Genomic DNA, 26678 nt, shown 5'->3' on the forward strand with positions numbered 1-26678 from the left:
TAGCATTTATTTGCCTGTTTCCCTTCAAGATGTGAATCCTGTGTTACTGAGAATGCTCCAGGCAGGGCCTCAGATAGAAGTGTAAGAGTCCCCAGAATTTTCCTGGGGATGACGGGCTCATTCACTGTCTTCTGAGAAACCTTGCTTCAGGTCCACAGAATAGGATGTGTTGGCTTCCAGCGCGAGGGAGCAAACGGGGGTCCAGCCCAGACAGGCCGACTGTGCAGGCTTTCTGTTGACTGCTGCTGCCATGGCTGGCGTGGCGCTCCTCTGCTGCCTCTGCTAAGACAGCAAGCCGGGTCTGTTTGAAGTCTGGTCTTTGGGAAGGAGACCCAAGAGAACATGAGCTGGGCTTGTCTGGATATCAAAGTCCAAATTAAAAATTTATTCCAGTGTTTGAAAAATTCCTGGCCAAAACCTTCCTCTGGATTAAAAAATACAGTCGTCCTTGTTTCTTCAGTGTTTCCAATGGAAGACTAGAGGATTTATTCTGAAAAAGAAAAAATAAAAGCGAGGCCAAAGAGTTCCATAAATGGACTCGGGTCAGACGGCTTCTTAGCTAAATCCATAAGGAAAGGAATCTGTTAAACCATTTTGGGTAGCTGGGAAGCACTTATTTTAGTTATCATTTTTGAATCTTCCTTTTTTTCCCTTTCCTATTGCATGTCAGATCACCTCCAGGTCTTTACCGCTGGAGCTGGAGGGTAAAGAACAAAAAAGAGCTTCTCCTCTTTCACACACCCCCAACTTCACCCCACTGGATGAAAAGGTAGAGATAAAGCCTTTTGTAAAAAGTTGTGGGTTTAAGGGGGGAAATGGTGGCCAAGCAAATAATCTAATAGTAATTATGAAATTATAGATAACAAGAACATACACATCATTAGGCAAGAACAGGGAAAAATTAAATGAGAAAGGTGTGAACTTTTAAACAATAAATTTAAATCAAGGTCATTAACAAAATTTATAGAAGAAATAGAACTAGCCTGATATGAGGCATTGTTAGTGAAATATTGAAACAGAAGTTGAGGATGAGAAATCAGCTCCTAGGGCAGAATACCTAGACCAAGGAGCAAGATCGCTATCTCAAGTTCAGATTGAGAGCAAAGGGCGGAATAGAGAAAAGTGATAGAACCATGTCCACAGACAGAAGCAATGGAAACTCTGAGTGGAGACAGCACCAGAACTACAAGGACATAAAGCAATCTGCACAGGATAAGTGCTAGGACTCAAATGTATTTACATGGATCCTCCAGTCCGAGTTTTTTGCTATTGTTGCTTTATAAGCTTTGTCATTTGAAGTATAACTTATACACCCATCATTAGTGCACAGTTTGATGGATATCTCTGAGTAGACACACCCATGTGACCACCATTCAGATCTGCCCATGGAACATTACCATTACCCCAAAGCTACCATCTTTACCCCCACTCTCCAATGTGACCTCTCTTCAGATATCCTTCAGCATTGATTAGTTAGTTGTGCTTGTTTTTGAAGGTCACAAGGAGTCACGCAACTTTTTAAATTTCTTTTTTATATCTTCTTTCATTCCACATTATATTTATGATTTTTATCCATGTTGTGGCGTGTAGTGGTAGTTCGTTCATTTTCATTGCTATATAGTACCCCATTGTATGAATATACCATTATCTATACCATTCCTCTTTTGAGAGACACTTGTGTTGTTTCGAGCCTTTGGCTAGTAGAAAATAGCACTGCTAAGAATATTCTTATGCATATCGTTTGAGGCACTTGTGTACACATTTCTGTGGGTATACGTCTGAGAGAATGGTTGGGTCTAGGGTATGCTTATGTTTAGCTTTAGTAGCTACTGCAAAAACAATTATTCTAAGCAGTTGTACCTGTTGACAGTCCAGCTGACAGAATGTGAGAGTTCCTGTTGCTTCACGTCCACACCAATACTCAGCACTGTCAATTTATCTTAAATTTTACACATTTAGTGGATTTTAATTTTGCATGCCTAACTTTGCATCTTTTCATAAATTTGTTATCGTTAGATGTGTTTGTGAAGTAACTGTTCAATTCTTTTTTCATTTTTAACATACTGTATGTCTTGTTGTTGCATAAGAAATCTTTAAATATTCTAGATACAAGTCCTTTCTCTGATGTATTTTTGGAAATATCCTCTCCTACTCTATGACTTGCCCTTTAATTCTCTTAATTGTATGGTTGTACTTTTTCTTTTCTTCTCTTTTTTTTCCTAAGAAGAACTTCTTAATTTTAATAAGAACAATTTATCAATCTGTTGTTTTATGGCTAGTGAATTTTACATCTTGTTTAAATATACCTACACTGAGGTATACACCATCACCGAGGTGATAAAGACATTCTTATGCGTTACATTCTAGAAGCTTTATTGTTTAACTTTTTACACTTTAGTCTATGACCCATCTGTAATTGATTTATGTATATGGTGTGAGATAGGGGGTAAATTTTTTTCCCTTTTGGAAATCCAATTAGCACAGCCCTTTACTAAAAGAACAATTCTTCACACACTGTATTGTAATGATGCCTTTGTTGTAAATCAGGTGACTTATATACTGCTCTGTTTCTGGAATCTCAATTCCCTTCCATGGGTCTATTTGTCCCTATTTACACCAGTTTCACTCTGTCTTGATCACTGTTGCTTTATAATAAGTTTTGATATTTGGTAGTGCAAGTCCTTCAACTTTCTTCTTCAATTTTGGCCAGACTATTTTTTTACCCTTTGCATTTCCATGTAAATTTTAGAATTAGCTTGTCAATTTTCACAAGAAAAAAAGAAAGAAAGGAAGAGAGAAAACCTGCTGAGATTTTGTCTGATATTGCACTGGAGCAATATACCAATTTGGAGCGAATTAATAATTTTACAAGATTGAGTCTTCCAATCCAATTTACGTGGTACATCCTTTTATTTATTTAAATCTTTAAAAACTATTCTCTGTAATGTTTTGCATTTTTTATGCATAAGTCAGGAGCTTATTTTGCTAAATTTGTTCCTATGAAGTTACTTGATTTTTAAAATGCTATTGTAAATGGAATTTAATTAAAAATATTATTTTCTAATATTTACTGTAAGTATGCAAAAATATAATTGATTTTTCTATGTCAATCTTAAATTGATTAGTCTTGATAAATTTACTTACTCATTCTAATAATTCACCTGTAGATTCTATGTATACAATCATGTCCACAAATAACATGAGATTTATGTATTTTCTAATCCTAATGTTTTAAAATTTCTTTTTCTTGTCTAATTACTCTGGCTAGAACCTTCAGTACAGTGTTGGACGGATGTGGTGAGAGTGAAGACCTTTGTCTTGTTCCTTATCTCAGGCAGAAGCTGACTAAGTATAGGTTTATTAGACATACCCTCTACAAATTAAGGAGTTTCCTTCTAAGTTCTAGTTTGATGAGAGTTATCTTTTTATCTTATTTTATTTTATTTTATTTTTTTAGAGATTAGCACCTGAGCTAACATCTGTTGCCAATCTTCTTTTTCTATTTCTCCTCAAAGCCCCCCAGTACATGGTTGTATATCCTAATTGTAAGTGCCTCTGGTTGTGCTATGTGGGACGCCATCTCAGCCTGATCTGATAAGAGGTGCCATGTCCGCACCCAGGATCTGAACTGGTGAAAACCTGGGCCACCAATGCACACAAACTTAACCACTTGGCCACGGGGCTGGCCCAGAGTTATCATTTTAATCATGAACAAGTACTAAGTGGTATTAAATGCTTTTTATTCATTTATTGAGATGATCATATAGTTTTTCTTCTGTATTCTGTAACTGTGGTAAATTTATTGATTGCTTTTTAAGTGTTAAGCCAACCTTGCATTTCTAGAATAAACTTCACTTTATTGTGATATTTAATCCTCTTAATATATGTCTAGATTTGATTTGCTAATATTTTGCATAGGAGTTTTATATCTATGTTCCTCTCCTGTAATGTCTTTTGACATGTTTCAGTATCAAGGTTATGCTGGTCTCATAAAATGATTAGTAAAGTGTCTCTCCTCTTTGTTGTATTCCCTGGAAGAATTTGTGTAACAGTCATACTATATTTTCCTCAGATATTTGGAAGAATTTTCCACTCTAACTGGGCCTCAAGATTTCCTTTAGGGAAATTCTAAATGATGGATTCAATTTCTTTAATACATATATGAATATTCAAATTATCTATTTCTTCTCATATCAGTCTTTTTTGCATTTTTCTAGAAATTTGTCCATTTCACCTACATTTTCAAATTCACTAATATAAAATTATTCATAGTATCCTCTTAATATCTTTTAATGTCTATAGGATGTGTATTGGTAATTTATGCCAACTCTATTTTTATCTAGTTTAGTCTTTCCAGGAATTTTTTTATTAGTATTTCTCTAAAGGATACAGACAAATTCAGAGAAACCCATTCTACAATAAAGAATTAAGAGAATGCCAACTGAAAGTACATAGTAATTTGGTGGTTTAAAGAAGGGGAAATCATAATTGATTGGAACATTCAAGAGAGACATAAAATGGGAAGTATTGAGATAAGCCTTGAAAGGTAGAATTTGGGCAGTGTAAATGGGAGAAAAGGCATTGTTGGCTAAAGGGAAAATTGGAAATAGTCATTTGGATAAAGTATAGCAGAGAATTGGGAAGAGTGGGGTGTCTGAAAGCTTGGAAGTTCTGGATTATCAAGAGACTTGAGTCATGGGCAATGAGAAGACAGCGAATATTTTCAATATTTTGTTATCTTGAATATTTGGTAAACATGAGGAACAATGTTGAGAAAAGACTCCAAGTTTTCCAGCCAGGTGATTGGGAGGATGGTGATGATGTTTCCAGAAGAAAAGACAGGCAGGAGAAAGAGCACTTCAGTACAAGAAATGTAGACTTCAGAGGTACCAGCGTGAAGCTGAAGTCTGAAGCCAAGACTGAATGAGCTAAGGGCGGGAGCAGCACCGGGAGATCATCAGGCTGAGTCCAGAACCATTGGGTAGCTCCCTCCCCATAAGGAGTAAGAGGAGAAAGGAGTCAGTGGGCACAGAAGAGGGATGAGTATGGAGCCATGGGAGCCAAGGAAGCAGGGTTTCCAGTCAGGGAGAGTTCATTCTATCAGCCTCCAGAGCTGCCAAGTGATGAGGACCCAGAAAGCTACGGGAGTTGGCAGGTGGGAAATCACTTTCAAGCTTTGCGGTATTGAAGGAGATCGTGAGTGTTTGGTGTCAACAGGAAGAGAAGGTAGAGTTTCTTCCCACGGACATGCTTTTCCCAGCTGTAAAACTCACTCTTTCATTCAGCAGTTATTTACTGGCTCCTTCCACATGCCAGCCTCCATGAACAACACATGACCCCGGTCCTATTGAGCTTACATCTAGTGGAGGAGCTAAATATCAAATAAATATAAAGAAATAGTTAAAAACCATGATTAGTGCTTGGGGCAAAAGAAGAGGTTATGAGAGAGAATAAAAGAAGGAGGCTGATTTAGATAGCAGGGAGGGGTCAAGAATGCTTTACCATGGATGGCATGTAAATGGACTGGTGACAGTATCGAAATAACCAGACAAACTGCACGAGTGCCTCATTTGGGGGCCGTGTAGGTTCCAAAGTTCTAGAACTTACAGAACATCACAACTCCCCACCTTCATATAATACCCAAACCTCACTCCCCATCATATGCCTATCTTCAGGACATAGAGATCAAAGGGGAAAATTTGGACTTTGAGGCAAATTTGTCTTCAAAAGCACATGGGGAAGATGAATCTACCAGTGTTAAGTGATAATGTTGGGAGACTGTGACGGCTAATATGATTAATTGTAATTATCATTTATAATGTATACTCATAATCATATTGCTTCTAGAACATCTTCATTATCTCTCACTTTTGAAATGCTTGGGTTTCCCTACAGACTTGGGAAGGGGCTTTAATAGGCCCATAGTTTAATAGTTCATCAATCCGAACCTTTTAAGGTAAGGGTGTTGCTACCTCAGAAGCCAAAGAGACATTTGCCAGCCTGGAAAGAAAGCACTAAATAGTCATTAGCTTCTTCAATCTGTTTACCAGCCCGCCCGTCATCGAGGTTAGGCCAGCCTCACAATTAACACTCTGCTCTATTTGTCCATCAGCATTGTCGTCTCACAGAATGTGTTCTCAAGTGGCTGCAGGCAAGCCATGTTTCATGCCAGAGCTAAGTTCCTGGGGAAAAAATGTCTAAATTAAATTTAGTTCATTCAGTTCCATTTGAAATGAAGTCTGTGTTTAAAAGAAAGCCCCACTCAATCCTTTTAAAGCAAGTATCCATCATCTAATCTAACTGGTCCCAGAAATCCGGACATGGAGAGTGTTGGCTCCCTTCTTTTGTCTCTGTGGAAACTTCATGATCAGGATGGTTTCCTCTCACCTTCGGTACTCCTTTCATAGGAGCAAGGATGCTCCGAGCAACGCTGCTCTCCCCACAGCCATGCATCAAGCCCTCTCTCTCCGCAACCTCTGGCCATGCTCCTCCTGTCTCAGCCTTCTCTCACTCCCCATTAGTGCTTCTCAGATCTCCTGGGCCTTGTCTCACTTGAGCCCCTTCTCTGTGGAAGCCCTTGTCCCTGAGCATTGTGGCTGGCTCATGCACCTTGACCTGTCAGTGTTAAGGCCCTTTAGAATCCACAGGGACAACTCACCAGTGACCAGGGGCAGAGCAGCTGTATCAACTCAGCTTGGGGAAGCTCAAGTATCCAGTGATCTTGGCTGTGTGGAGTTTGAAATGAAGCCCAACATATTACTCACGGCAAAACCAGGGGCCAGCCAAGTTAAATAGAGCGCTCCCCGAAATGTTCACGGACTGATTAGAGAAGGAAGCTCTGATTTGAAGAGAGCCTATTTTCTGCCTGCTTTTATGTTTTTAAACAATGTGCTCTCCACAAGTGAGATGGGAAAAGTAGGAACCTCAAAGAATGATATTTATTAATTTAAAAAGCTTAGGCCTATGACCACCTGTCCTGTCCCTTTAAGTTCATAAGAATGGCCACAATTTTAGTGAGTTCTTCTCGTGTCCAGAAACTACTAAGGTGCATTCTAAACGTGTTCTCGTTTAATCTTCATGATAACTCTATGAGATTGGTACCACTGCTAGTCCACTTTGCAGATGGGCAAGCTGAGGCCCAGAAAGAGTAAGTGCACACAGCTTTTAAGTGATGGAGCTGGTGTTTGAACCCGGCAGTCTGCCTCCATGTTCTTCCCTGCCGTGAAACAATGCAAGTACCCAGGAGCTTTCATGACGAGAACAGCTCAAGAGAAAGACATGATGTTACCCCAAGGGTACCCGAATGGAAGCCAGTTTGTGCTTGAGAGAAATCTGAAGGCTACGAGTTCAATAAAGCTGAACAAGCCCTGTTGAACCAAGCAGGGTTTGAGTTTGCAGCTTATTTTCCGGCCAGAGGGAGTTCATTGACTTGGAGGAAGAAAGAGGGTCATTTAATGGACATACAGAAAATATTTTTATTTACACCTATTTTTTCCCTAGCAGACAGTCAAATCTTCCAAGCCATCGTTCATTCCTTCTGTTGGCCTTCCTACCTGGGATTGTTTCACAGAGGCCTGAAGCTGAGTCCTGGGTGCCCCGCTGGCCAGGCCTGCCTTTCATTTCATCAAGGTACCTGCACCGCCCTTTGCAGCTGCATGTCCACATAGACAGGCTGATTCGAGCACTGAGAATCTTGCTTCTTGAAAAGCCCCGGGAATTAGATTGTTTTCCACACTGAAAATTTTCATTTGAAAAATAACCTTCTTTGTTTAACTAATGAAAAGGAGGGGCTGCTGCTAGCTTCTCAGGCTGGGTAAGAATTCCACGGGCAGTAATTCTGTTTCTCAGTGGAAAATGTTTCAGTTTCTTAATGTTGTTTTGCAGACAGGTCCTTGCCTGGCCCTCGCTCCAAGGACCACACATACACACGTGTACACTCGCCCTTGCACAGTGCAGCACTTTCCACCCTTCCCTGTTGTGGGTTGGGGATGGCTGCATCCTCTTTCCAACACCTGCAGAACAAAAACGAGGTGGGTCAGTGGCTGACGCCCAGCCAGAGGCACCCCTGCCTGTTCGGGAACAGAACGCCTTCCTAGGCTGTGCTCTCTACCCTAGAGGCTGGGTGGGCCACAGAGGAAGGAAATTGGACTCCAGACTTCTCTTGTTTCTGTGCATCTCCATGTCACGCAATTCTCTCACACTATGGAGGGGGTGGTCTATAACATTCCCTCCTCATTAGGTTAGTATTAAATGGCGATAAACATGGTGCTGTCACTGTTGGACTTGACAGTGTGGCAGCACAGTGCTGAGTGGTCTGGACTGAGCCTATCAAAATACGGCCTCAGAGGCCACTGAGAGGAGGGAGCAAAAGCATGGACGCCCAGATCAGACAGACCTGCTCTGTTGCTTACCAGCTCAGCCTGTGGGCAAGTGGCTGCTGAACCACTCTGAGCCTGGGTCCGCGACTATAGACGAGGAAGTCATTTATCTCACAGGGATGTGCAGTGCCCTGGACAGTGTCTGTCACATGGGAGATGTTCACCGAACATCTTTCTTCTTCTCTCCTTTGTTCTCTGACAACTGCACGTTTCCTGTCTAACTGGGGAGACAAACTTCATTCCTGTGAAGCAAACTACAAACTATTGAGTGCTGTCCCAGCAGAGCTGAGCACAGAGCAGGGTGCCCTAGCTGAGGTCCACTGCAGAGTTCGTGTGAGCTGTTGAGGGGATGCTGTGTGTTCTGAGGATGTGAGGATCTGTCACCACTGGGAACTGTTAAGTCTGTTATCCAGGGAATTTGAAGAATTCTCTGTCTAGATCCTTTGTATGGGAAGGATGCATCTGCCCTGAGTGCGTGGCTTGAACACAGTTCTGCTTAAATGAGCAAAAGGGATGGCAAGATGACCGCTGTGTGAAAACAGACGTTTAGAAGATCCATATGCATAAAATCTACGGAGAGAGTCAGCTGTCAGCATGGAGCAAATGAAAAGCTTTGAAAGAAGAAAGAGATTGTATGAAACAAGTGTATTAGTCAGACCACTTTGGGTTTTAAGTGACGGAAACCCTCTTCTAATATTACTTTAAGCAAATAAATAAATAAGAAATTTATTGGTTCATATAACTAAGACGTTCTGGGTTAGATCTTCAGCTGGGGCTGAAGATACAGTCACATTACATTGTTAGGGCTAGCTCATTTGATCTCTCTCTCTCTCTCTCTCTCTCACCGTCTCTTCATCTTGTCTGATAGCCTCATTCTCTCCTCTTTGTGATTAGCATCCTGCTCCCAACTTAGCAGCCCCTAAGAAAGAGAACTTCTCTCTCTCTCTCTCTCTTCCTCTCTCTCTCTCTCTCTCTCTCTCTCTCTCTCTCTCTCGCTATCTGTATATCAAAGCCAGGGCGGATTCTCATTGACCAGCCCTGAACCTATCACTGGCTAGAGACTGAGACACTGTACTTTCTTTGCGGTAGTCAATCAAGATACCTGTGGAGTGCCTACCCTGTCCTCGGCACTGTTCCAGCCCCTGGGGACCCAGCAGTGCAGTAGGACAGATATGCCCTGCCCCCAGGGAGCTTACAGTCATGTGAGAGTCCAGCATTTTAGTCAAATCCTGCTGCCTCCTGCTGCTCTCCTTCAGGAACCAAACAGAAGGACAGTCCTCTCACTTCACAAGGAAGCCAATTCCTCTGCAAGATTAACAGAAAGTCACCAAATACGATTAGATGTGCTGAAGGTTCCCACATATAAGACAAGCTTATGTGTTGACTCTCCATGTTCCAACCATCAGGGCAGCCTCAAGGGGAATGGCGCCTCCGGGAGGTGTGCAGCAGGCAGTCCTGCCAGCCAGAAATGGCTTGGGTCCTAAGGAGAAATGATGGCTTTGGAATTTGTTGCAGAAAACTTTCCCAAGGAAAGCAGATGGTGTCCATCACAGGTAGGGGCAGGCAGGATGACCCTGCAGCTCTGGGCATCTGCCCTTCTTCTCCTGACTCCAGGAGGTTTCCAGAAAAAAGAATCACGCAGCTCCTACTGACTTGTCAATTACTGCCGAGGAGCCCATGGAGACCTTAAAAACCCAAGAATTACTTTTAAGGGGAAAATATGTACATATACATTTTAAGGGGAAATATATATATACTTTTATGTTTTTAACAGGGGAATATACATATATATATAAAAATAATTTTTTGCTCTCTGATCAAAAAAAGGTGGGATGCTCTGTAACTGACGGTATGAAATGGAATCAACCTGTGCCCTGTTTGAGTGCACCATATTGGGCACTGTGGTTTTAGTTTAGGGGAGAAAAAATGGCTTCTCAAACTTTCTGCATTTGGAGAGACCAGTAGACTCGTGTTTCTTAATGACTTGGATGTGTGACGGGTGGGAGGGAGGTCGCACCAAATAGAATTTATTCAGTACTTATTGAATATCTACTAAGTGCCATTCCCTGGATATAGAACAACCAATAAGACAACATCTCTGCTTCCTGGACAGAGCGGCCAGGGCATGGATCTCCACATAAACCCACCACACTCTAGTGGGTACGTGTTCTAACGGAGATGTCCAAGCAAATTACACTATAATGTGTCCAACACACATGGCAGGTGTTAATTCTTAAGATGGAGATGAATGGTTTTCCCCTCATCTCAGAATGGCTGCCTAGAACCCCAGCAAGGAGGCTTGGTTGGAAACTGGGAGAATTTGGAGAAAGTTAAAGGCAGGTTTTCATGTCAGGCCACAGAGCCATCTGAGGCCACCACTTGCTAAGCATGCTTAACCTCTGCAGGCCCATGGTGCTATGCGACAAGCATCCCCAGAGCCTGCTGGACAATCATTACTTTTATTATGCTTCTTACTGTCAGGTGCTCCGAAATCCACATGGACTGCTCTTATGATTTCAGGTTGTCCCAAAAGGGAAACTCAAGAATCGGTGATGAGCACAGCAGGAGACAGAGCCAGAGCTGGCTGCCTATCTCAAAAGGGCACATCACCATAATCACGGATCTACCGTGAGCATATGCAGAAAGAAGGTAACCGGGGAGTGTCTGTCGGGAGCAGCCAAGAAGATGTATAAACCAGGTGTCCCCTCCCTGTATCACCCCCTGCAAAATGGTGTCCTTAAAAATATGTGATGGGTGCCCACATCCTCTCCTTGACCCTGCAGAGCACCCCTCCCCCAATAGCCACCTTTGCTGCTATTCCACTAAATTCACCCTGGGTCTCCCCTGGGCTGGCTGTTGCCTTCATATTTCATGCGAAATGTGCAGCTTCCTAGGAGCCTGAGGCATGCCCTGCATTCTGATGCATCGGCCAGCTCTGACACCAGCCAGCTCCAGAGCATGCCTAATGAGGAGGCTGACACTGAGGCGGAAGAGTCAGCCAGGCTGTGAGGGCCTGCTGCAAACTTGGAGTGGGGTGACGGGAGGCAGTGAGGGTGGGCCAAGGAGAGAGATGGCAGGTGCCTTTATAAGACACGATTCTATCACCAGATGCTACAAACATGGACCAATTTAAATGACTCCAGGAATGCATCGGAACCTCACATAAGGAGCAATTCAGATTAAGAAACATACTTGGAAAAAGCATAAAGGTAAACGAGGATGGAGAAGCTACGAGGACGAAGAGGAGATTGAACCTCTGAATCACTCGTGTTTCAGTAGGCAGATCTGCTGCCTATTTTAGTGTTCCTTCCACTTCCAGGTTCTTCAAAGTTTCCTTAGAGACAGCTTCATTATCTAAAAGATCCTGCTGAACAGAAGTTTTTCCTTTCCTTAAAGCCTCATCTACCTTAATTTCACACATTACTCCTCTTTTGACTGGCTCCATCAGGATAAATAGCCCCTTGCTTCCCCTGGTATTTAGGACATTTTCACTTGGGGGCAGAGTAAGTGCCTACAATCGCCATCCCAAAGCTATGAGGATGCAGCGCTGACATGCTCAACGTTTACACCCCCCTTTGTCTAACACTTTAACCAAGTCTGGTCCCATCTGGTCATCCCATCAACCTGCTGAGCTCCGTTTTACAGATGAGAAAACCAAGAATGAGAGAAGTTTATCCGAGGCCACACATCAGACCAAAGTCTCAGACATGGGCCAGCCTTCAGTGCTTTCAAATGACCTGTTCACCCATTAACGCTTGTCCACCATCCCACTCAAGAGTACGTGGAATGAGGTAGCAGACCATGATTCCCAAGAACTTAACTTGGGTATAATATCTGTAAGTGGAACTTCTGCATTTAATAGGAAAGATCATTGTTCAGGTCATAGAATCTAACAAAAAATTTCCTCTTTTTTTTCTTTGACTTTTGTTTAAAACTTTGATTTCTGTCATCCCTGTTTCTCTCTCTCTTTGTATGTGTGTGTGTAAACAGCCTTCCGTTTTGGCTCTGGGGACAATAATTTCATAAGAAGAATAGTCATCCCTTCTTGAATTCTTACTATGTGCCCCGCACTTTTCATCAATTATCTCCCGTCATCCTTCTGACACTGGGAGCCAGGCGATGTTGTCCCATGCTGCAGGTGAGGAAACTCCTGCTCAGAGAAGTTAACCACATAGGCCAAGGCCACAAAGCTCTTAGGTTTCATGACAGGAAGCTACCTTACTTGAAATTCCACTCTTTTAACCCCTACAGATAATGTTTGTATCACACCACACTGGCTTGTAGCTACATTATGTAAATGTCTTTAATATAATTCAACGTCCCTTTGTTTTTGACATTACTGTTCTTCATGGACTTCCTGGCTAGTGGGTTCTTGAAATGTCTCCCTCATTAATATTCGCACTTTTTCTTGTGTGGAATTATATTTTACTGGTTCTTTTTTTCTGCTTCTTTACATTATGTCCTTTTTAAGAACAGAACAATTCCCAATTTTAAAATTTGAAGTTAGCTTTTTGTTGTCATTGAACACTTTCATAGTTAGAATCAATAAGCCTTATAATTGAAGGAAATCTTGGAGGTGACCCATCCCCATCTTGGTCCCAAGGCAGGAATTTTCTCTAGTATATCCCAAGCAGGTGGTCATCCAGTCTCCACTTGAAACATCCTCAGTGCTAGAAAGCACACTATGCCAAAGGCAGCTCAGCCCACTATTGGGCAGTTGAATTGTTAGAAAGGTCTTTCTTCCACTGCCTTTGTGGACTCTGCCTTCTTGACCCACCCAGCCACTCACCAGCAAGAGCCATGTCTAACCGAATGACTTCAGCCCCTGTCTTTGTTTCCTGGGGCTGCCATGACAAAGCACCACAAACTGGGTGGTGTAAACAACAGAAATTTATTGTCTCACATTTCTGGAGACTGGAAGTCCAAAATCAAAGAGTCAGCAAGGTTGGCTCCTTCTGAGGGCTGTGAGAGGGGATTTTTCCGTTGATCTCTCTCAGCTCCTGATGGTTCATTGACAATCATTGGCATTCCTTGGCTTTAGATCTTCGCCTGGCATTCTACTTGTGTGCATGTCTGTCTCCAAAATTCCTCTTTTTATAAGGACACCAGTCATATTGGTTTAGGGACCCATCGTACTCCAGTATGACCTCGTCTTAACTAATTAAATCTGCAATGATCTTATTTCTAAATAGGGTCATATTCAGAGGTAATGGAGTGTTGGGACTTCAACATATGAATTTTCAACATATGAACAACCCACAACACAATTCAACCCACAACAGCCCCTTTTTTGCAAATCATCCCTATAGACATATGAGGAAGGCACTCGTGTTATCCCCGAGGCTTCTCTTTTTCTGGTTTAACAATCTCCAGCTTTTTGCCAGACTCTTCTGCCCTGGGAGTCTCTTCTGAACACACTCTTCTCTTTGTCAATGCCAAAGGGTGGCAGCCCGCCAGCTGGGCTCTGAGGAGTTGCTCCCTCAGTCATGCAACTCTACTTCTCCATGTCAGCTCCGGTCCAGTTCATGCTCTCAGCTGCTAGGTGCACAGAGAGTGGCTCACGCTGATCACAGACTCTGCTAATCCTCTCCAGTCTCTATCACTCCATATCAGATAGCTCTTAAACCTAGACTCCTCCATCCAGTAACATGCTGTTTAATTTCCTTTCCAGAACATCAATGAAACCACCCTGGCCAGAGAGAGATCCTCTTGGCACTTTGCTGGAAACTTCCTGTCTGGGTCTGAGGCAGTGCCACCTGCTTGTGTGTCTTTTAGTCACTCTCCAATTCCCACTACCACTAAGCTTTTTCTAGTCTTCATATTAAATCCATCACAAAAATGAAGACACATGAAGTGCACTGAAGCCACCTCATTTGCTAATCCCGCAGCTGAAATGTCAGAAGAGATCCAGTTTGTTTGGCAAGCTCAGTTTTTCATAAACACGCTATGTTAACTTCTCATCGTCCTGTTTTCTTGCTCACTGAGGCTTTCTCTCAAGATTTGTTCCATTTTCTTGCAAAATATTGAAATTCCCAGTTCTATGTTTTCCCTGGATTATTTCCAGGGAAATAATGCTTTCCTATTTGGGAAATTGGTCCCACATGTCTTCTTTTAATACTTCTGATAAATCCCCTGATCGTGATTCATATTTTTCAGTCCTTTATTAAGTGGACTTCTTAAGCAATTGTTTTGATCAGTTTTCTAATTGGGGGTGGGGAGAGCGGTTCCCTCACATCTACCAATCTGTATTCTTTCCAACCCACCCTTTCCTGGGTATTCTCCCTTTGTAGATATTAAAGAACTAAGGCAGGGCCAAAAAGAAATCTGGAAGTAGAAATAGGGTAAAACAAGTAGCAGGCTTAAAAGAAAAGAAAAAAATAGTCAACTCTGCTTTCCAAAATTCTTCTTGTGAGAATACGAAATAGGGGCCCTATGAGGGGTTCTGAGTGGCTAACATTGAGGACCAGAGAGGAGGAAGGTAGAAGACAGATGGGATTATGGAGGGACCTGAATTGCCTTGATGTATAAAAATGAGGTAATTCTACCCACCCAAGCAACAGACAGGTCATGAGTTCAGGCCTTAATCCTTGCAGGACGAGTTCTAGAATCTCTGGGAAGCACAGGCATCCGTGGTGTGTTTGACCTGCCAAAGCAGAGCATTATTTAACACCCCCTCCTCATGCCACAGCATTAATTTCTAGGAATCAGCATGTAGTTTTCAACCATAATTATTTTTGTTGTTTCGTTTTAAAACTAATAACTAGCCATTTAAAAAGAGGAAATCTCAACTTTAAAGATCTTCCAAGTCAGCAAAATATCTCATGTGTGCACTAAAATTTACATGGATTAAAGAAAAATATTACATCTCACAGTTTGCACTCCATTTTACTGTCTTGAAGTTTTAAAACAAAGACAAAAAAGAGGTCACATAAAATAACAGAATTGATGTGACAAGTCTTGTTGCTTCATCCTTACAATCGCAAACTATCGCTGGGTTTCTTTTCATCTATTGTTTCAATGCAGGGCTATGTTCTATCACAGGAGTTAAAGACGTAAACTGCGCCCAGTGTGAACTCAAGGGATCCCTAACTGCAAGAATTTACTCCCAGAAGGAACATGAACCCGTGTCTGCCTGTATCGGAGACCAGATGGCTGAGAATTTCTGAATTAACTTCCATACAGAATACAATCTTTATTAAATGATAAGCAACAAAAATGTACTAATATTTGTATATAAAACTCAACGGTAACTGCAACATGGTTTAACTTAGACCAACATAAACTTTGGGGGGGACAGGAAGAGGCGTATTTTGTCGCTGGCATTTTTTAGAATCGCCGGTGCATGGTGAAAAAAAGCTGACCAACCACACACCTGTACCTGGGAGGTTCTGCTCTCCCTGCCCGACCCTTGGTGGCCACTGCTGGACAGTCATAGGAGTGGTGAGCAGGAGAGGATTCTCAAATAGACCCAGAGGACACTGGCAGGCAAGGAAGAATTAGGGCCTGCGCTGTTTGTGGGGTTAAATTATGCATGGTTAGTTCATTTCACACGTTTATGCTTTGTCTGTTTAGTTCTACAAGTATCTTCAGGGCACTGTGATCAAGAGGCATGTGAGGGCCCAAACCCTGTTTTGTGCTTTTCTATATTGTCCCCAACCCGCCTGGCCCCCAGATGTGCACAGGGCCTGGTTCACTGTAAGTCCTCTGTGATGTCTCCTGATAGATTTCTCCAATCAGTACCTTCAACAGTCGGAAAGCAGCTCATCCTCTCTGTGGTATTTGAACTCACGAACTGCACCCTCCGCCTCTTTGGTTTACTACCCACCCTGGTGGGCTTGTTTTCCCTAACAGAGTTATGTAAGACTCTTGATTCTCTGCAACCCTATTAGCTTATCTTCACTCTTGCCGCTTCCGCTGCCTCGGAAGACCAGCTCAGGGGAAGAAAGAAAGAAAGGCAGGAAGTAGAAAGAAGACCCCCCCCCCAAAGATTTCAGTGCGCTGGATCCACCTACGATCATTCAGAAACAGTTTCTTAGCACCCCCAGCCCTGGTGGGGTCTCCCCGTTATCTTTACACAACGGAAGTGACACATCCACAGAGGTATCCCGGGGCCCAGGTGGGAGTTCCTACGGGAGCCGGAAGATGCAGCCCTTCTGAAACCTCACAGGCCCTTGTCTGCCTTCCTCGGGGAGAGATTCAGCTCTGTGAGTTGGAGCAATTCCTCCTGCCCACCTCCAGACCCCGCAGTTCAGTTCTTCATTAAAAGAAGGTCCACAGAGGGGCTTAAACACAAAATTCCCTATAATGGTGAATACTCAGAATTACTTTCCACCTGATACTGCTTCATTTAATTGGACTAACGCAGGCTCCCCTAGCTCCAGGCTCCCTTGAAATCCTGCCCAAATTTGCCTGGCTCCTGCGTGGGCCTGAGTAAATATGCGGCAGGTGCGCCGAGGGGCTGTGAGCTGGGCTCCCCTGGACTGGTAATGGTTGCTGCATGACTGATTCCCCAACTCCTCCGCCCTCCCGCTAAATCCCAGGACCCTCCCTGCTTATGCAAAGAGCAGGCTCCCCAGTGCCGTCTTATGAAGAAGTGGTAGCGCAATTTCATTTAATATTGCTAGTGCTTCCATTAACCTGAGTCTATTGCTCTCCATCCTCAATTTAAGACTCCCTCTTTCTCTTGATTATCACTGTATTTCAGAGCACCTGAATGTCCTCCCCAGACCTCTAAGCCAGCCTGGAATAAGCTGATGGTCGAAAGCTCCAGTTCCTTTAGATTTCTGGCTTTAGAGGAATGCAACCTTCTCCTGCCCCACCCGAGGTTAGAAGCCAGCTTGGGGTCTCTGCTGTGCTCTGAATGGGGCTCCCTCTAGTGTGCTCCCATGTTCTCTGTATTCACTCTCCCCTCCCTCCCATCCTTCCTCCCTCCCTCCCATCCTTCCTCCTTCCCTTCCTTCCTCCCTCCCTTCTTTCCTTCCTTCCTTCCTTCTCTCCTTTCTTCTTTTTTTCTTTCTTCTTTTCTTTTTGTTGTTGAGATTTATGGGAGGAGAAAGTGTTTGGAGCTTTGTTGTAGGGGAGTGGACAGAAGTCTCTTTTGGACTATTTTTGAACTCAGTTAATATTTAGATATTTGTGACTCTATATAATTGATTGACTGATTCAATTATTAATTCAACAAATATGTGAAGTGCCTACAATGTGCCAGGCACTCTTGCAGGTGCTGGGGATGAATCGTGAGGCAAACTGGTAAAGGTTCTGCTTTTAGGAAGCTTAAATTCTAGCAGAGAGATAGATAATAAGCAAATGCACTTACAACAGATAATGAGAAGTGGTATAAAGAAAACTAAAGCAGGCGAAGGGCCTGGAGAGTGCTGGGGAGCCCTCCCTGGGTGCACTGGTTGTACAGATACCTCCTTAGAGTGAAAGAGGCCTCTCCACGTACATCCACAAGAAGGATGATGGTGGGAGTGAGCCAGGAACACCCTTCCTGGGGAGAGTAGAAGAGGCAGTGTACTGAGTCAACTGCTGTCACCCCATCACTTTCCCAGTCATGGCTTTCAGGAAGCTGGGGCAGGGTCCCCGGGAGCACAACCCTAAGCTTTCCTCAGGAGGGCAGCCCTGGGAGCATGACGCATTGATATGACCACAGAAGGTAAAATGGTAATGTACCCTGCTTCATCCTGTCACTACCATCAGGACCCCTTATTCTATCACCACTCACTTGCCAAACTCCAGGGAAAGGCTGTTGTCCCCATCCCTGGCATGGTGCGGGCAGCCAAGGACTGCTTGAAAGTTGGCTTTTCAAACCTATGATAATTGGGTTGATAGGCTGCAGCCAGATTCCTCCTGGACCCCAATGCCTTCAGGGAAGGGTCCACTGCAGCCTGGCGGAAAGAGAGCATAGTCCTCGGACCTCAGCAAAGAATGGGAATCATAGAGGATAATTCTCTAAGAAAAAGAGGTCAAGTCAAGGGTAGGCTTCAGAGGGACAGAAGAATCCTGTGCCTTCCATGAAGAGGGTTTCTAGGCCTCTGTCTACAGCTAAGGAGGCATAGAGGGAAAGCTTTAGAGTCAGTCTGACTTGAGTTTGGATCCCGGCTCCAGAGTCCCTAGCTATCTAATTTGGGATAATTCACGAAACTTCTCTGAGCTATAGTGTCCTCATTGACAGAATGGGCCAATCACATCTTTTTCATTTTATTCAGGTAAAGGTTAAAAGAAAAATATACGGGCTGGCCCAGTGGCACAGCACTTAAATTCACATGTTCCACTTCAGCAGCCGGTTCGGATCCCGAGTGTGGACCTACGCACCGCTTGTCAAGCCATGCTGTGACAGGCGTCCCACATATAAAGCAGAGGAAGATGGGCACAGATGTTAAGGCAACTCTTCCTCAGCAAAAATAGGAGGATTGGCAGCAGATGTTAGCTCAGGGCTAATCTTCCACACAAAAAAAATAATGAAAAGAAAAAGGAAAAGAAAAATATAAGTGGACAGTGCTGGGCCTGGGGCAAGAGCCTGGCACTGAGTTGACAACCATAAATGTCATTTCCTGGGATTGTGCTTAAGTAGGAAGATGTCCTGATTTTTCGAAGACTAAAAAACTTAGGGGTGAAATATCGCGTCTGTAATTTACTTTAAAATATTCCAAAAAATATTGTGAAGTAAATATGGCACCTTTGTCTCTTCCCTGGAGAACCTCTAACCAGCACAACACTTACCCACTTTAATTCAAAATCTAAGATCAATCATTGTCTTGGTTTAAAAATCATCACTTGTCAACAACTTCAAATTTATATCTCCAAGCCAGACCTCTCTTAGGAACTCCAGACTCAAATATTCAAATGCCAATTTGACGTCTGAAGGCAAGCATGCCCCAAATGGAATACTTGATTGCCCACCCCAACCCTACCCCAACAACCTGGTGTCCTTGTCCCAGTCCCGCCCCACCTTCCCATCATGGTAAATAGCACCACCATTCACCCAGATGCTGGAGCCAGAAACCTTCAGGATGGTCCTCATCCCTCCTCTTCCTTCGCTCCCCACATCCAATCCGTCAGCATTCCCTGCTGACCTGACCCTAAAGATTGCCCCAATCCACCCCCTCCCCACACCTCCACTGCCGCCTTTATCTGGACCATGACAAGAGCCTATGAAATTAATCTCCCGGCTTCAGCTCCTTCCCCTTGTGATGCATTCCCTGCATAGCCAGCATGATCTTTTTAAAGCATAAACCAAATCACATCACCCGCCAGCTTAAAACTATCAGTAACTGCCCTTGTGCATACAGTTAAGTCCAAATACCTCCCCCTAGCCTGCCAGACCAGGCGTGATCCCTGCCTCCTTTTCCATCTTCTCTCTCCTCCTCTTCTCCACTCTCTGTCTCACTGCACTCCAGCCACACTGGCCTCCTTTCCATTCCTCCAACAAGCCAATCTCCTTCCCCTTCTGTGCTGTCCTTTATTTTCTTTCCTCTGGCTTGAATTCTCTCTCCCTTTGTCTTCCCACATGCAGCTTCTTCGCATCCTCATGTCTCAACTTACCTGTTACCTCTCTGAGTATCCTTCTATGGCACCCTAAATCTCAAATAGGCCCCTCAGTCCTTCTCTGTCATAGCAGGCTGCTCTGTTAGCCTACAGAAGGGGAAGGACCACCTATTTGCTAATGTATATCCAGTGTTTGGCATAGAGCTCATTAAATATTTGGTCTATAAATGAATGCACAAATTAAAAATTCCACTGCCCTTCTTTCAAATCTCCATCTCTGAGCTCCACATCTTGATTCTCAGCCACAGGTACCAGGCCACCCCTTCTTCCAGCCCCCTGTGTCTCCAGAGCCGCCTCTTTGTGAAGCCCTCACACATCCTATCTCTGCCCATCACTCTGCAACTGCCTTCCCGTTGCTCCCCCAGTGTTCGGGTGACCTTGAAAAGCGGGTTGGCCGACCTGGTGGATGGATAGTACCTCTGCTCCAACACACTGTTCTGCACACGTGTGTATGAGTTAATTGTACGTGTTTCACACGCAGTCTTTTATTGCTCTTGCAACCACAGCTGCCTCTAGGTTTCCCATCCAACAGCTCCTGCAGAATGGGACTATGCAGATGTTAACAGCAGACTTCAGGCCATCACTCACGTTGAGCCCCATTAGAGGCCTTCTCCTTGCACTTTTTGAGGTGGTTTCCTGCTGTTGCCGAGCTCAGCATTCAGACCAGCTTTGAACCTAGAAGCCTCTCCATCCCAGGGTGACTCTGGCTTTCCTATCCGACTCTGCGCTAATGAGAAGTGAATGCTGCAATCGCAAGGCGCACTCCGAGGTCGCAATTACGTAAGGATTATTAATGAAGCAACAATGTCAAAATTGTGTGAAATCAAACTCAGATTTAAGTACTTAAAATAAACAGATATAAAGTAACAGATGTCCCGTTTTGTTCTCAAATGATTTCATCCCCTGTTAAAAATAAATGTCTGGCTTGAAAGGAAAAAAAAATAAAAGGGAACTTTACTTCCATGTTAAAAATTAATTGAATCCAGAGGTTGGTAAAGCAACTAAGTGGTATGGTTTTTTTTTTTTCTTAAGGCAAAGACATGTTTGTGTTGATTTTTATTTCAGCAAGTAATGAATTCATTGCTTAGCCCCAACTTTGATAGACCAAACTCACATCCTTTGAAACCCAAAGGGACAATTTCTCCATAGTTATTATGTAGATAAGAATGGGGCCCAATGTATCTATCTGAGAAGAATTTAGTTCCTTTGAAATCCCAAAGGATGCCACAGCAGAGGCTTCGAAAATCACAAGAACTGATTGTCATTCTCACAGCCATCAGGATCCCATCGAGGTGCGCTTGCCTTGGAATTTCAGTGTGGAATTCCCAGAGACGACTCCTACTGAAATTAGTAATGGGAAAGGCAAATTAGGTCATCTTGTCCGTCCCCCTGCCAGCTTCCTACACGGTGGTTAATTTTCTCCTCCTTTGATCAGACACATTTTAAATGTTTCAAGAGATGGAAATTGCACCAGTTGTCTCTCTAGAGTTGCAAGTCTACTGAAGTTATGGGATTCAATTTTCTGCCTGTGCGACTCGGTGGGAATTTTTCCAAGAATGGGAGGTTGTTTGTGGGCTGGGGGCCGCCTTCACCTTCCCTGACTGTCTCCTTGTTGTTCCTGGTTATGGCCCAATTCGTAGGGATTAGGAATCCAGAGGAACGTTCATCTGTCCAAAGTCACAAAATGGCCCCAGGAACATTCAAAGGACATAATTTATTTGTAGAATCTGAGTACAAACACAAGAGGATTGATATTGACGCCCTTGAATAAAAGATGGAGCAGCTCATAGCCCTGATGCTGGCTCTCTGCGTAAGAGAGTTACATGCAGCAACATTTATTGGAGGGGATAAATAATCCAGATAAGAAACCACATGTTTCCAGGCAGAAAATACATGTGTTTCTAAGCCGTTAGCCACTTTGAAAAGTAAAAGTACTTTGTATATTTGAATGAATTAAAATTTCATTGCCCTTATTTCAAATCCCCATCTCTGAACCTCACATCTGAAAAACAGAACATTAGATTAGCAAGGAAAAATAAAGGCTGGGATCATGGCAATGGTTGCACAACGTTGTCGATATACTTAATGGCACTGAATTGTATGCTTAAAAATGGAAAAGAAAAAAAAGTGAAAAAAGAAGCCAGGCTAACTGTGCCAGAGGGAAGCAGGGGGACACTTTATGCGATGGGTAGAGTGGGGGCAGTGATGGAAAGGGTGGCATTTTCCACCTCGCTTTAAAGCACATCCCTGAACTCTAGGAGATAAGAAATAGAGCGATGAGGTGTGCAGCTGGCAGGCGGGGGTCGGAGACCTGGGTGCTTGGTCTGGTTTTGCTCAGCTCTACCCCTTCGCCTCTCCGCACTTCACTCTGCGCCTTCTCCCATAGACAAAGAGGGTGGGACGAAGTGTCCTCCACACTCTCTCCAGCCCCTGCTTGTGCCCATTTTGTGACAGACAACTCCCCATCCATTCTCCTTTTCTGCTGGCTAAAAGAACCTGGATTTTGGTTTTGAGCGTCACTCTCCTCAACTATGCAAAATAAATAAGAACTAAAGGCTCACTTCCCAGCCTCCCTTGCAGCTGGGGGCTGGCCACGTGACTCAGTTCTGGCCAGTGGGATGTAGGCAGAGTCCCTGGAAAGGTGGCCCCTTTGCCTCAGTGCCCCTTCGTCTTCGGCTTTTCCCTTTTGCTCCTTCCTGGCTGTGATGCCTGAAGGAGCCGCAGCCATCTTGCAACTGCGGGGCTGAAGCCCAAATAGAGAAGGAGCCTTGGCCTGTGCTGACATTACAGAGCTGCCATACAAGCCCTGGACAGACAAATCAACATGTGTGTGTGTGTGTGTACGTACTCCTGGAACAAATAAACACCTTTCCCTGTTTAAGCCACTGTTGTATGGCTTCCTGTTACAGCCAGATGCATTCTTAACTGATGTAAGTTCTATGTCATGTCATTTGAAATTCCACATTACTCACCGCTTTGAATGAAGTGCTGACGGTCAGTGTTAAAATACAAATGTTCTTTGGGAGGGGAACATTTTAAGTTCTAACAAGCCATTCACAACTTACTTCAAGTGAATTCATCAAGAGAGCCGCCTGGTCCAACAGCAGGGGCCTGAGGAAATAGGCTAGGGGACAGATGGCATTGATGGGAGGGAGAGGATTCTGTCCCTGCTGAGCCACTGTAGTGACTGAGTCCTGGGGGAGGTGAGCAGTGCTTGAGGAAAGATGGAGAAGGATTGGAAAGGATGTGCAAAAGGTGAAATTTCTCCTAGAATTTACCTCTTATGGAGGAGGCTTCAACTCTGAGCAACACCTGAAGGCACTGGGGGTCCACAGAAGCTGCTCTCAGACATTTAGAAGGGAGATGGGGAGCTTCATAAAAATTCCCCTGAGAGTTTAGACTTTCACTGGACAATACCTCTGAGACAGTTTCTTTGCCTGGGGAAGGTGCTTCCCGCCCCCATGGCCACATCTTCATATCTCACCCCTTTATAAGAACCTGCTTAAAGCCCAGAGTCTGGCTGGCCCCTTCTGTTCCCCAGGACCCCCCTGACCCCCACTACCCCCAGCATGCCTGTGCTGGCTTCATAGCTCTTCCGTCCCAGTTCGGATGTGCCCGCAGCTCAGCTCCTTCTGGGTGAACATCCCCCGAGCTGACTGGCTCTTGTTTGCCTTGGTACCTCCTGCAGCACCTCACGCCTTGTGACCTTTTCTTAAGCTAACACTGGTTGAGTGCTTAAGGTAAGCCAGGCACCATTCTAAGCCATCTACGGGAACTGAGTCCTTCAATCCTCAGCCCTCTAGTGCATCTCCACCTACAGCTAGAAGCTAGTCGCCTCTACGTTGTCCTGACAGGGGGGCCTGGCCTGCTGTGTGTTAACCCTGGGCCTGTTCATCCCACCCCCTGCTCTCCCCTCAAACCCTCACTCGAGGTAACCTCCTTGCTTCTCTTGCCAACAGCACCATGCCCTTAGCTACCCCTGCTGACAAAAGATAAACCAGCCCCTATAAAGTCAATGGAGGAAGTGACGTATCATGAGGCTCGGGTCAAGTGGCAAGAAAACAAGAGTCCTGGAGGAAGAGCATTCTAAAGAAGTGGGCCCACTGACATCAGTCCCACCCCGCACAGGAGAGGAAGACCCCATCACTGAGCACCCACATGACCTCCATGAGATAATCCGATGGGAGGCAGAGTTGCTCTCGCGGGCAGAGTTAAATATGTGGATTTAGGGATTACACAGACCTGGCTTATCTCCCTGCTCTGCCACCATCTTGCTGTGTGACCTTGGGCAAGTCACTTAGTGTCTCTCAGCCTCAGTTTCCTCATCCGTAAAATAGCTCTGTAGTTCTAATGGCTCACATCTCATAGGTTTCTATGAGAATACAATGAGAGGATCCACATAAAGCACAGCAGGGAGATTTAGTACCAGAGATTGGTTACAAATGTTCTGGAAGGGCTGTTGGAGCAGAACCAGGAAGGCGATATTTCCCAGACAGAGCTCAGCAACTGCAGCAAGACCCTATCCTCCAGAACAGGAAGGGCAAAAGGGGAGGTGGGATTACCCACAGCTCACCAGCTCTGTCTCACAAGGCTGCTGAGTGCCGCTGCTGTCCCTACTGCTGCAGACACTGATACTGCCATGATGAGGAAGCCAGGAGCCTGTGCCCTTGCTGAGGCTGCAGGAGCCCAACAAACCCACGGGTGCTGTCACTCACCAGCCGTGTTACAGCAGTCTGCAGTCACCTTTCATTTCTGCAGCTGCTGCTGTTGCCACCTGGACCAGACAATTAATTAATTAGTTAAAATCGTGACATAATGACTTCTCCCCTGTTCCCATTTCCCAAGATTCTGTGAGCGCTTCCCAATGACACAACATAACCAAAGCTGGCAAGGGAGTCTGGGAAATGTAGTTTTCATGTTTCCAAACCCTGGATACAGAGGAGAAAATAGAAGAGTAAGTATGGAGCTGAGAACCAGCTAAGAAATCAACAGCACATACAGCACAGTTCAAGCACTTGATTATGTTAACTATCATCATTATCCTTGTTATTATTATTCCTGCACCTGACAAGTAGTGGGACCTCAATCAAGTTATTTCATCTTTCCAAGCTTCAATTTCTTTACCTTTAACATAAAAGAGTTGGACTGGATGAGTACTGGGTCACTCCCAACAAATAATTTTCTTCTTTCCCTCATTTATCCAATCAACAAGCATTTGCTGAGCACCCAGTATGAACCAGGCACTGATGTCAAATCAGCAAGATCAGGTTTGTACTAAAGGTCACTGTTGAGGGACAGAGACAAACAAATGAATAATTGTGCTATCTAGTAATCGTGGGCTCGCCCAGCTAGTAGGGAGCAAAACAAACTGACTCCCAGTCCAATGCTCTTTCCTGTTTATCTCATTACTTTCTTAATTGTTCTAGCAAATTCCACACTCAGAGAAAATTCCTTCTTCTGCCTCTGGGTGTGCACATAACTGATAGTCCCTTTCATAGATAACCTCCATTTCCGATTGTCAACCATCTCCCCCACCTAGGCCCCAATATCAATGTGTCATTGATATAGCAGTGAGATTACCTGCAGAGTGAGTCGTCAGCCTGGGGCCCTGGTCAGCACCTGCAGAGTAATCAGGGTAATAAGGGATATAAAAATATGAATGCTCTGGGTCTCTATGATTTCCCTGTTTGGCCAATCCGTCACTCTGCTGCCCATGGATTTCCCACCACTGCTCATGACCCTAATGTGGAGTGGGAGACCCTGTGTATTCCATCTCTGATTCCTGCTCACTCCGAACGCATTTCAAATATTGCCGTGGAAACGTCAATTCCCTAAGCCAAGAAGACCCCTGTTTCCCAGAAGCTACTTCTACAAACTCTAGAATATAGATGAGCCTGGCCCAATCACGCACTACATCTGGACCCAGCGGATTTGCAGCACACCTGCATTGGAGGTAAATCGATTGGTGCTTCTTAATCCTGGCTACCACCAGGCAGGTTCGCTCCTACTCATTGAGCTTAGTAGCAACATGCCCTTCACTGTAAAGAGAACTTTTTGTCCTCTCACTTGGGACTAAAGGTCAAAGTTTAAATCTATATTTAATGCCATTTTCTGAAAACTGGATTTGTGATTCCCTTTATGTTGGTATTACATATCTTAAGGGATTTCAGGGGGAGAAATCTGGGAAGCCCAGTTTCTGAGAATGACCTTTACTTTAAATGTGTAAATAGGATGGAGCTTGTGTTTCTGCTTTTTAAACCTTCTAATTGTGCTTCCAAAGACAGTTCTGGAAAGCAAGGACTATGCTGAGTGGTTATACAGAAGCCGCTTTGAAAAGAAGAGACTTTGATTTTTGTCTTATACAGAAGAAAGGCCAAAGGTTAACGGCTCGGCTTTGTTGGCCTGCTAGGGACAGTCTCTTTCGAAGCTTGGTACCTTGAGCTAAAGTGATCCCACATTAGAATATGCAAATAGTGCGGCCTTTAACTGCTTCGGAAAAGGGAAAGTTCAAATTTACTTAATTCTATGTTTCCTCGGAATTTTATAAAACATTATTGAAGTGGTATCAGAATATCATTCAGAATGTCAGTTTTAGAATATTTCAAATATTTACCTAAAGGTTTTTTAAACGGCCGCTTTCATAGTCTGAATGTGGCACTAAAGGCAGATATAAAATTGACTTTCTTGCACTTCATAAACTCAAACTTGCATATTGAAAAGGGAGCAATAGGGATTTCTCAGTTTGCCAAGGGT

At 44.1% G+C, this 26678-nt stretch overlaps 2 long non-coding RNA genes across 2 annotated transcripts; one reads left to right on the forward strand and one right to left on the reverse strand.

Moving 5' to 3' along the window:
- LOC123280236 (uncharacterized) lies at positions 1-24761 on the reverse strand. The gene is made up of 4 exons (XR_011497496.1): positions 24641-24761; positions 9575-9683; positions 7554-8012; positions 1-490 (listed from the first exon to the last, which is right to left on the reverse strand). It is a non-coding gene; the product is annotated as an uncharacterized lncRNA (long non-coding RNA).
- LOC123280235 (uncharacterized) lies at positions 7470-19095 on the forward strand. The gene is made up of 3 exons (XR_011497497.1): positions 7470-7629; positions 10899-11027; positions 11487-19095. It is a non-coding gene; the product is annotated as an uncharacterized lncRNA (long non-coding RNA).
- Positions 24762-26678: the final 1917 nt, after the last annotated feature.

This window comes from Equus asinus, chromosome 23, assembly GCF_041296235.1.
Source record: "Equus asinus isolate D_3611 breed Donkey chromosome 23, EquAss-T2T_v2, whole genome shotgun sequence".
In the NCBI taxonomy this organism is placed as follows: Eukaryota; Metazoa; Chordata; class Mammalia; order Perissodactyla; family Equidae; genus Equus; species Equus asinus.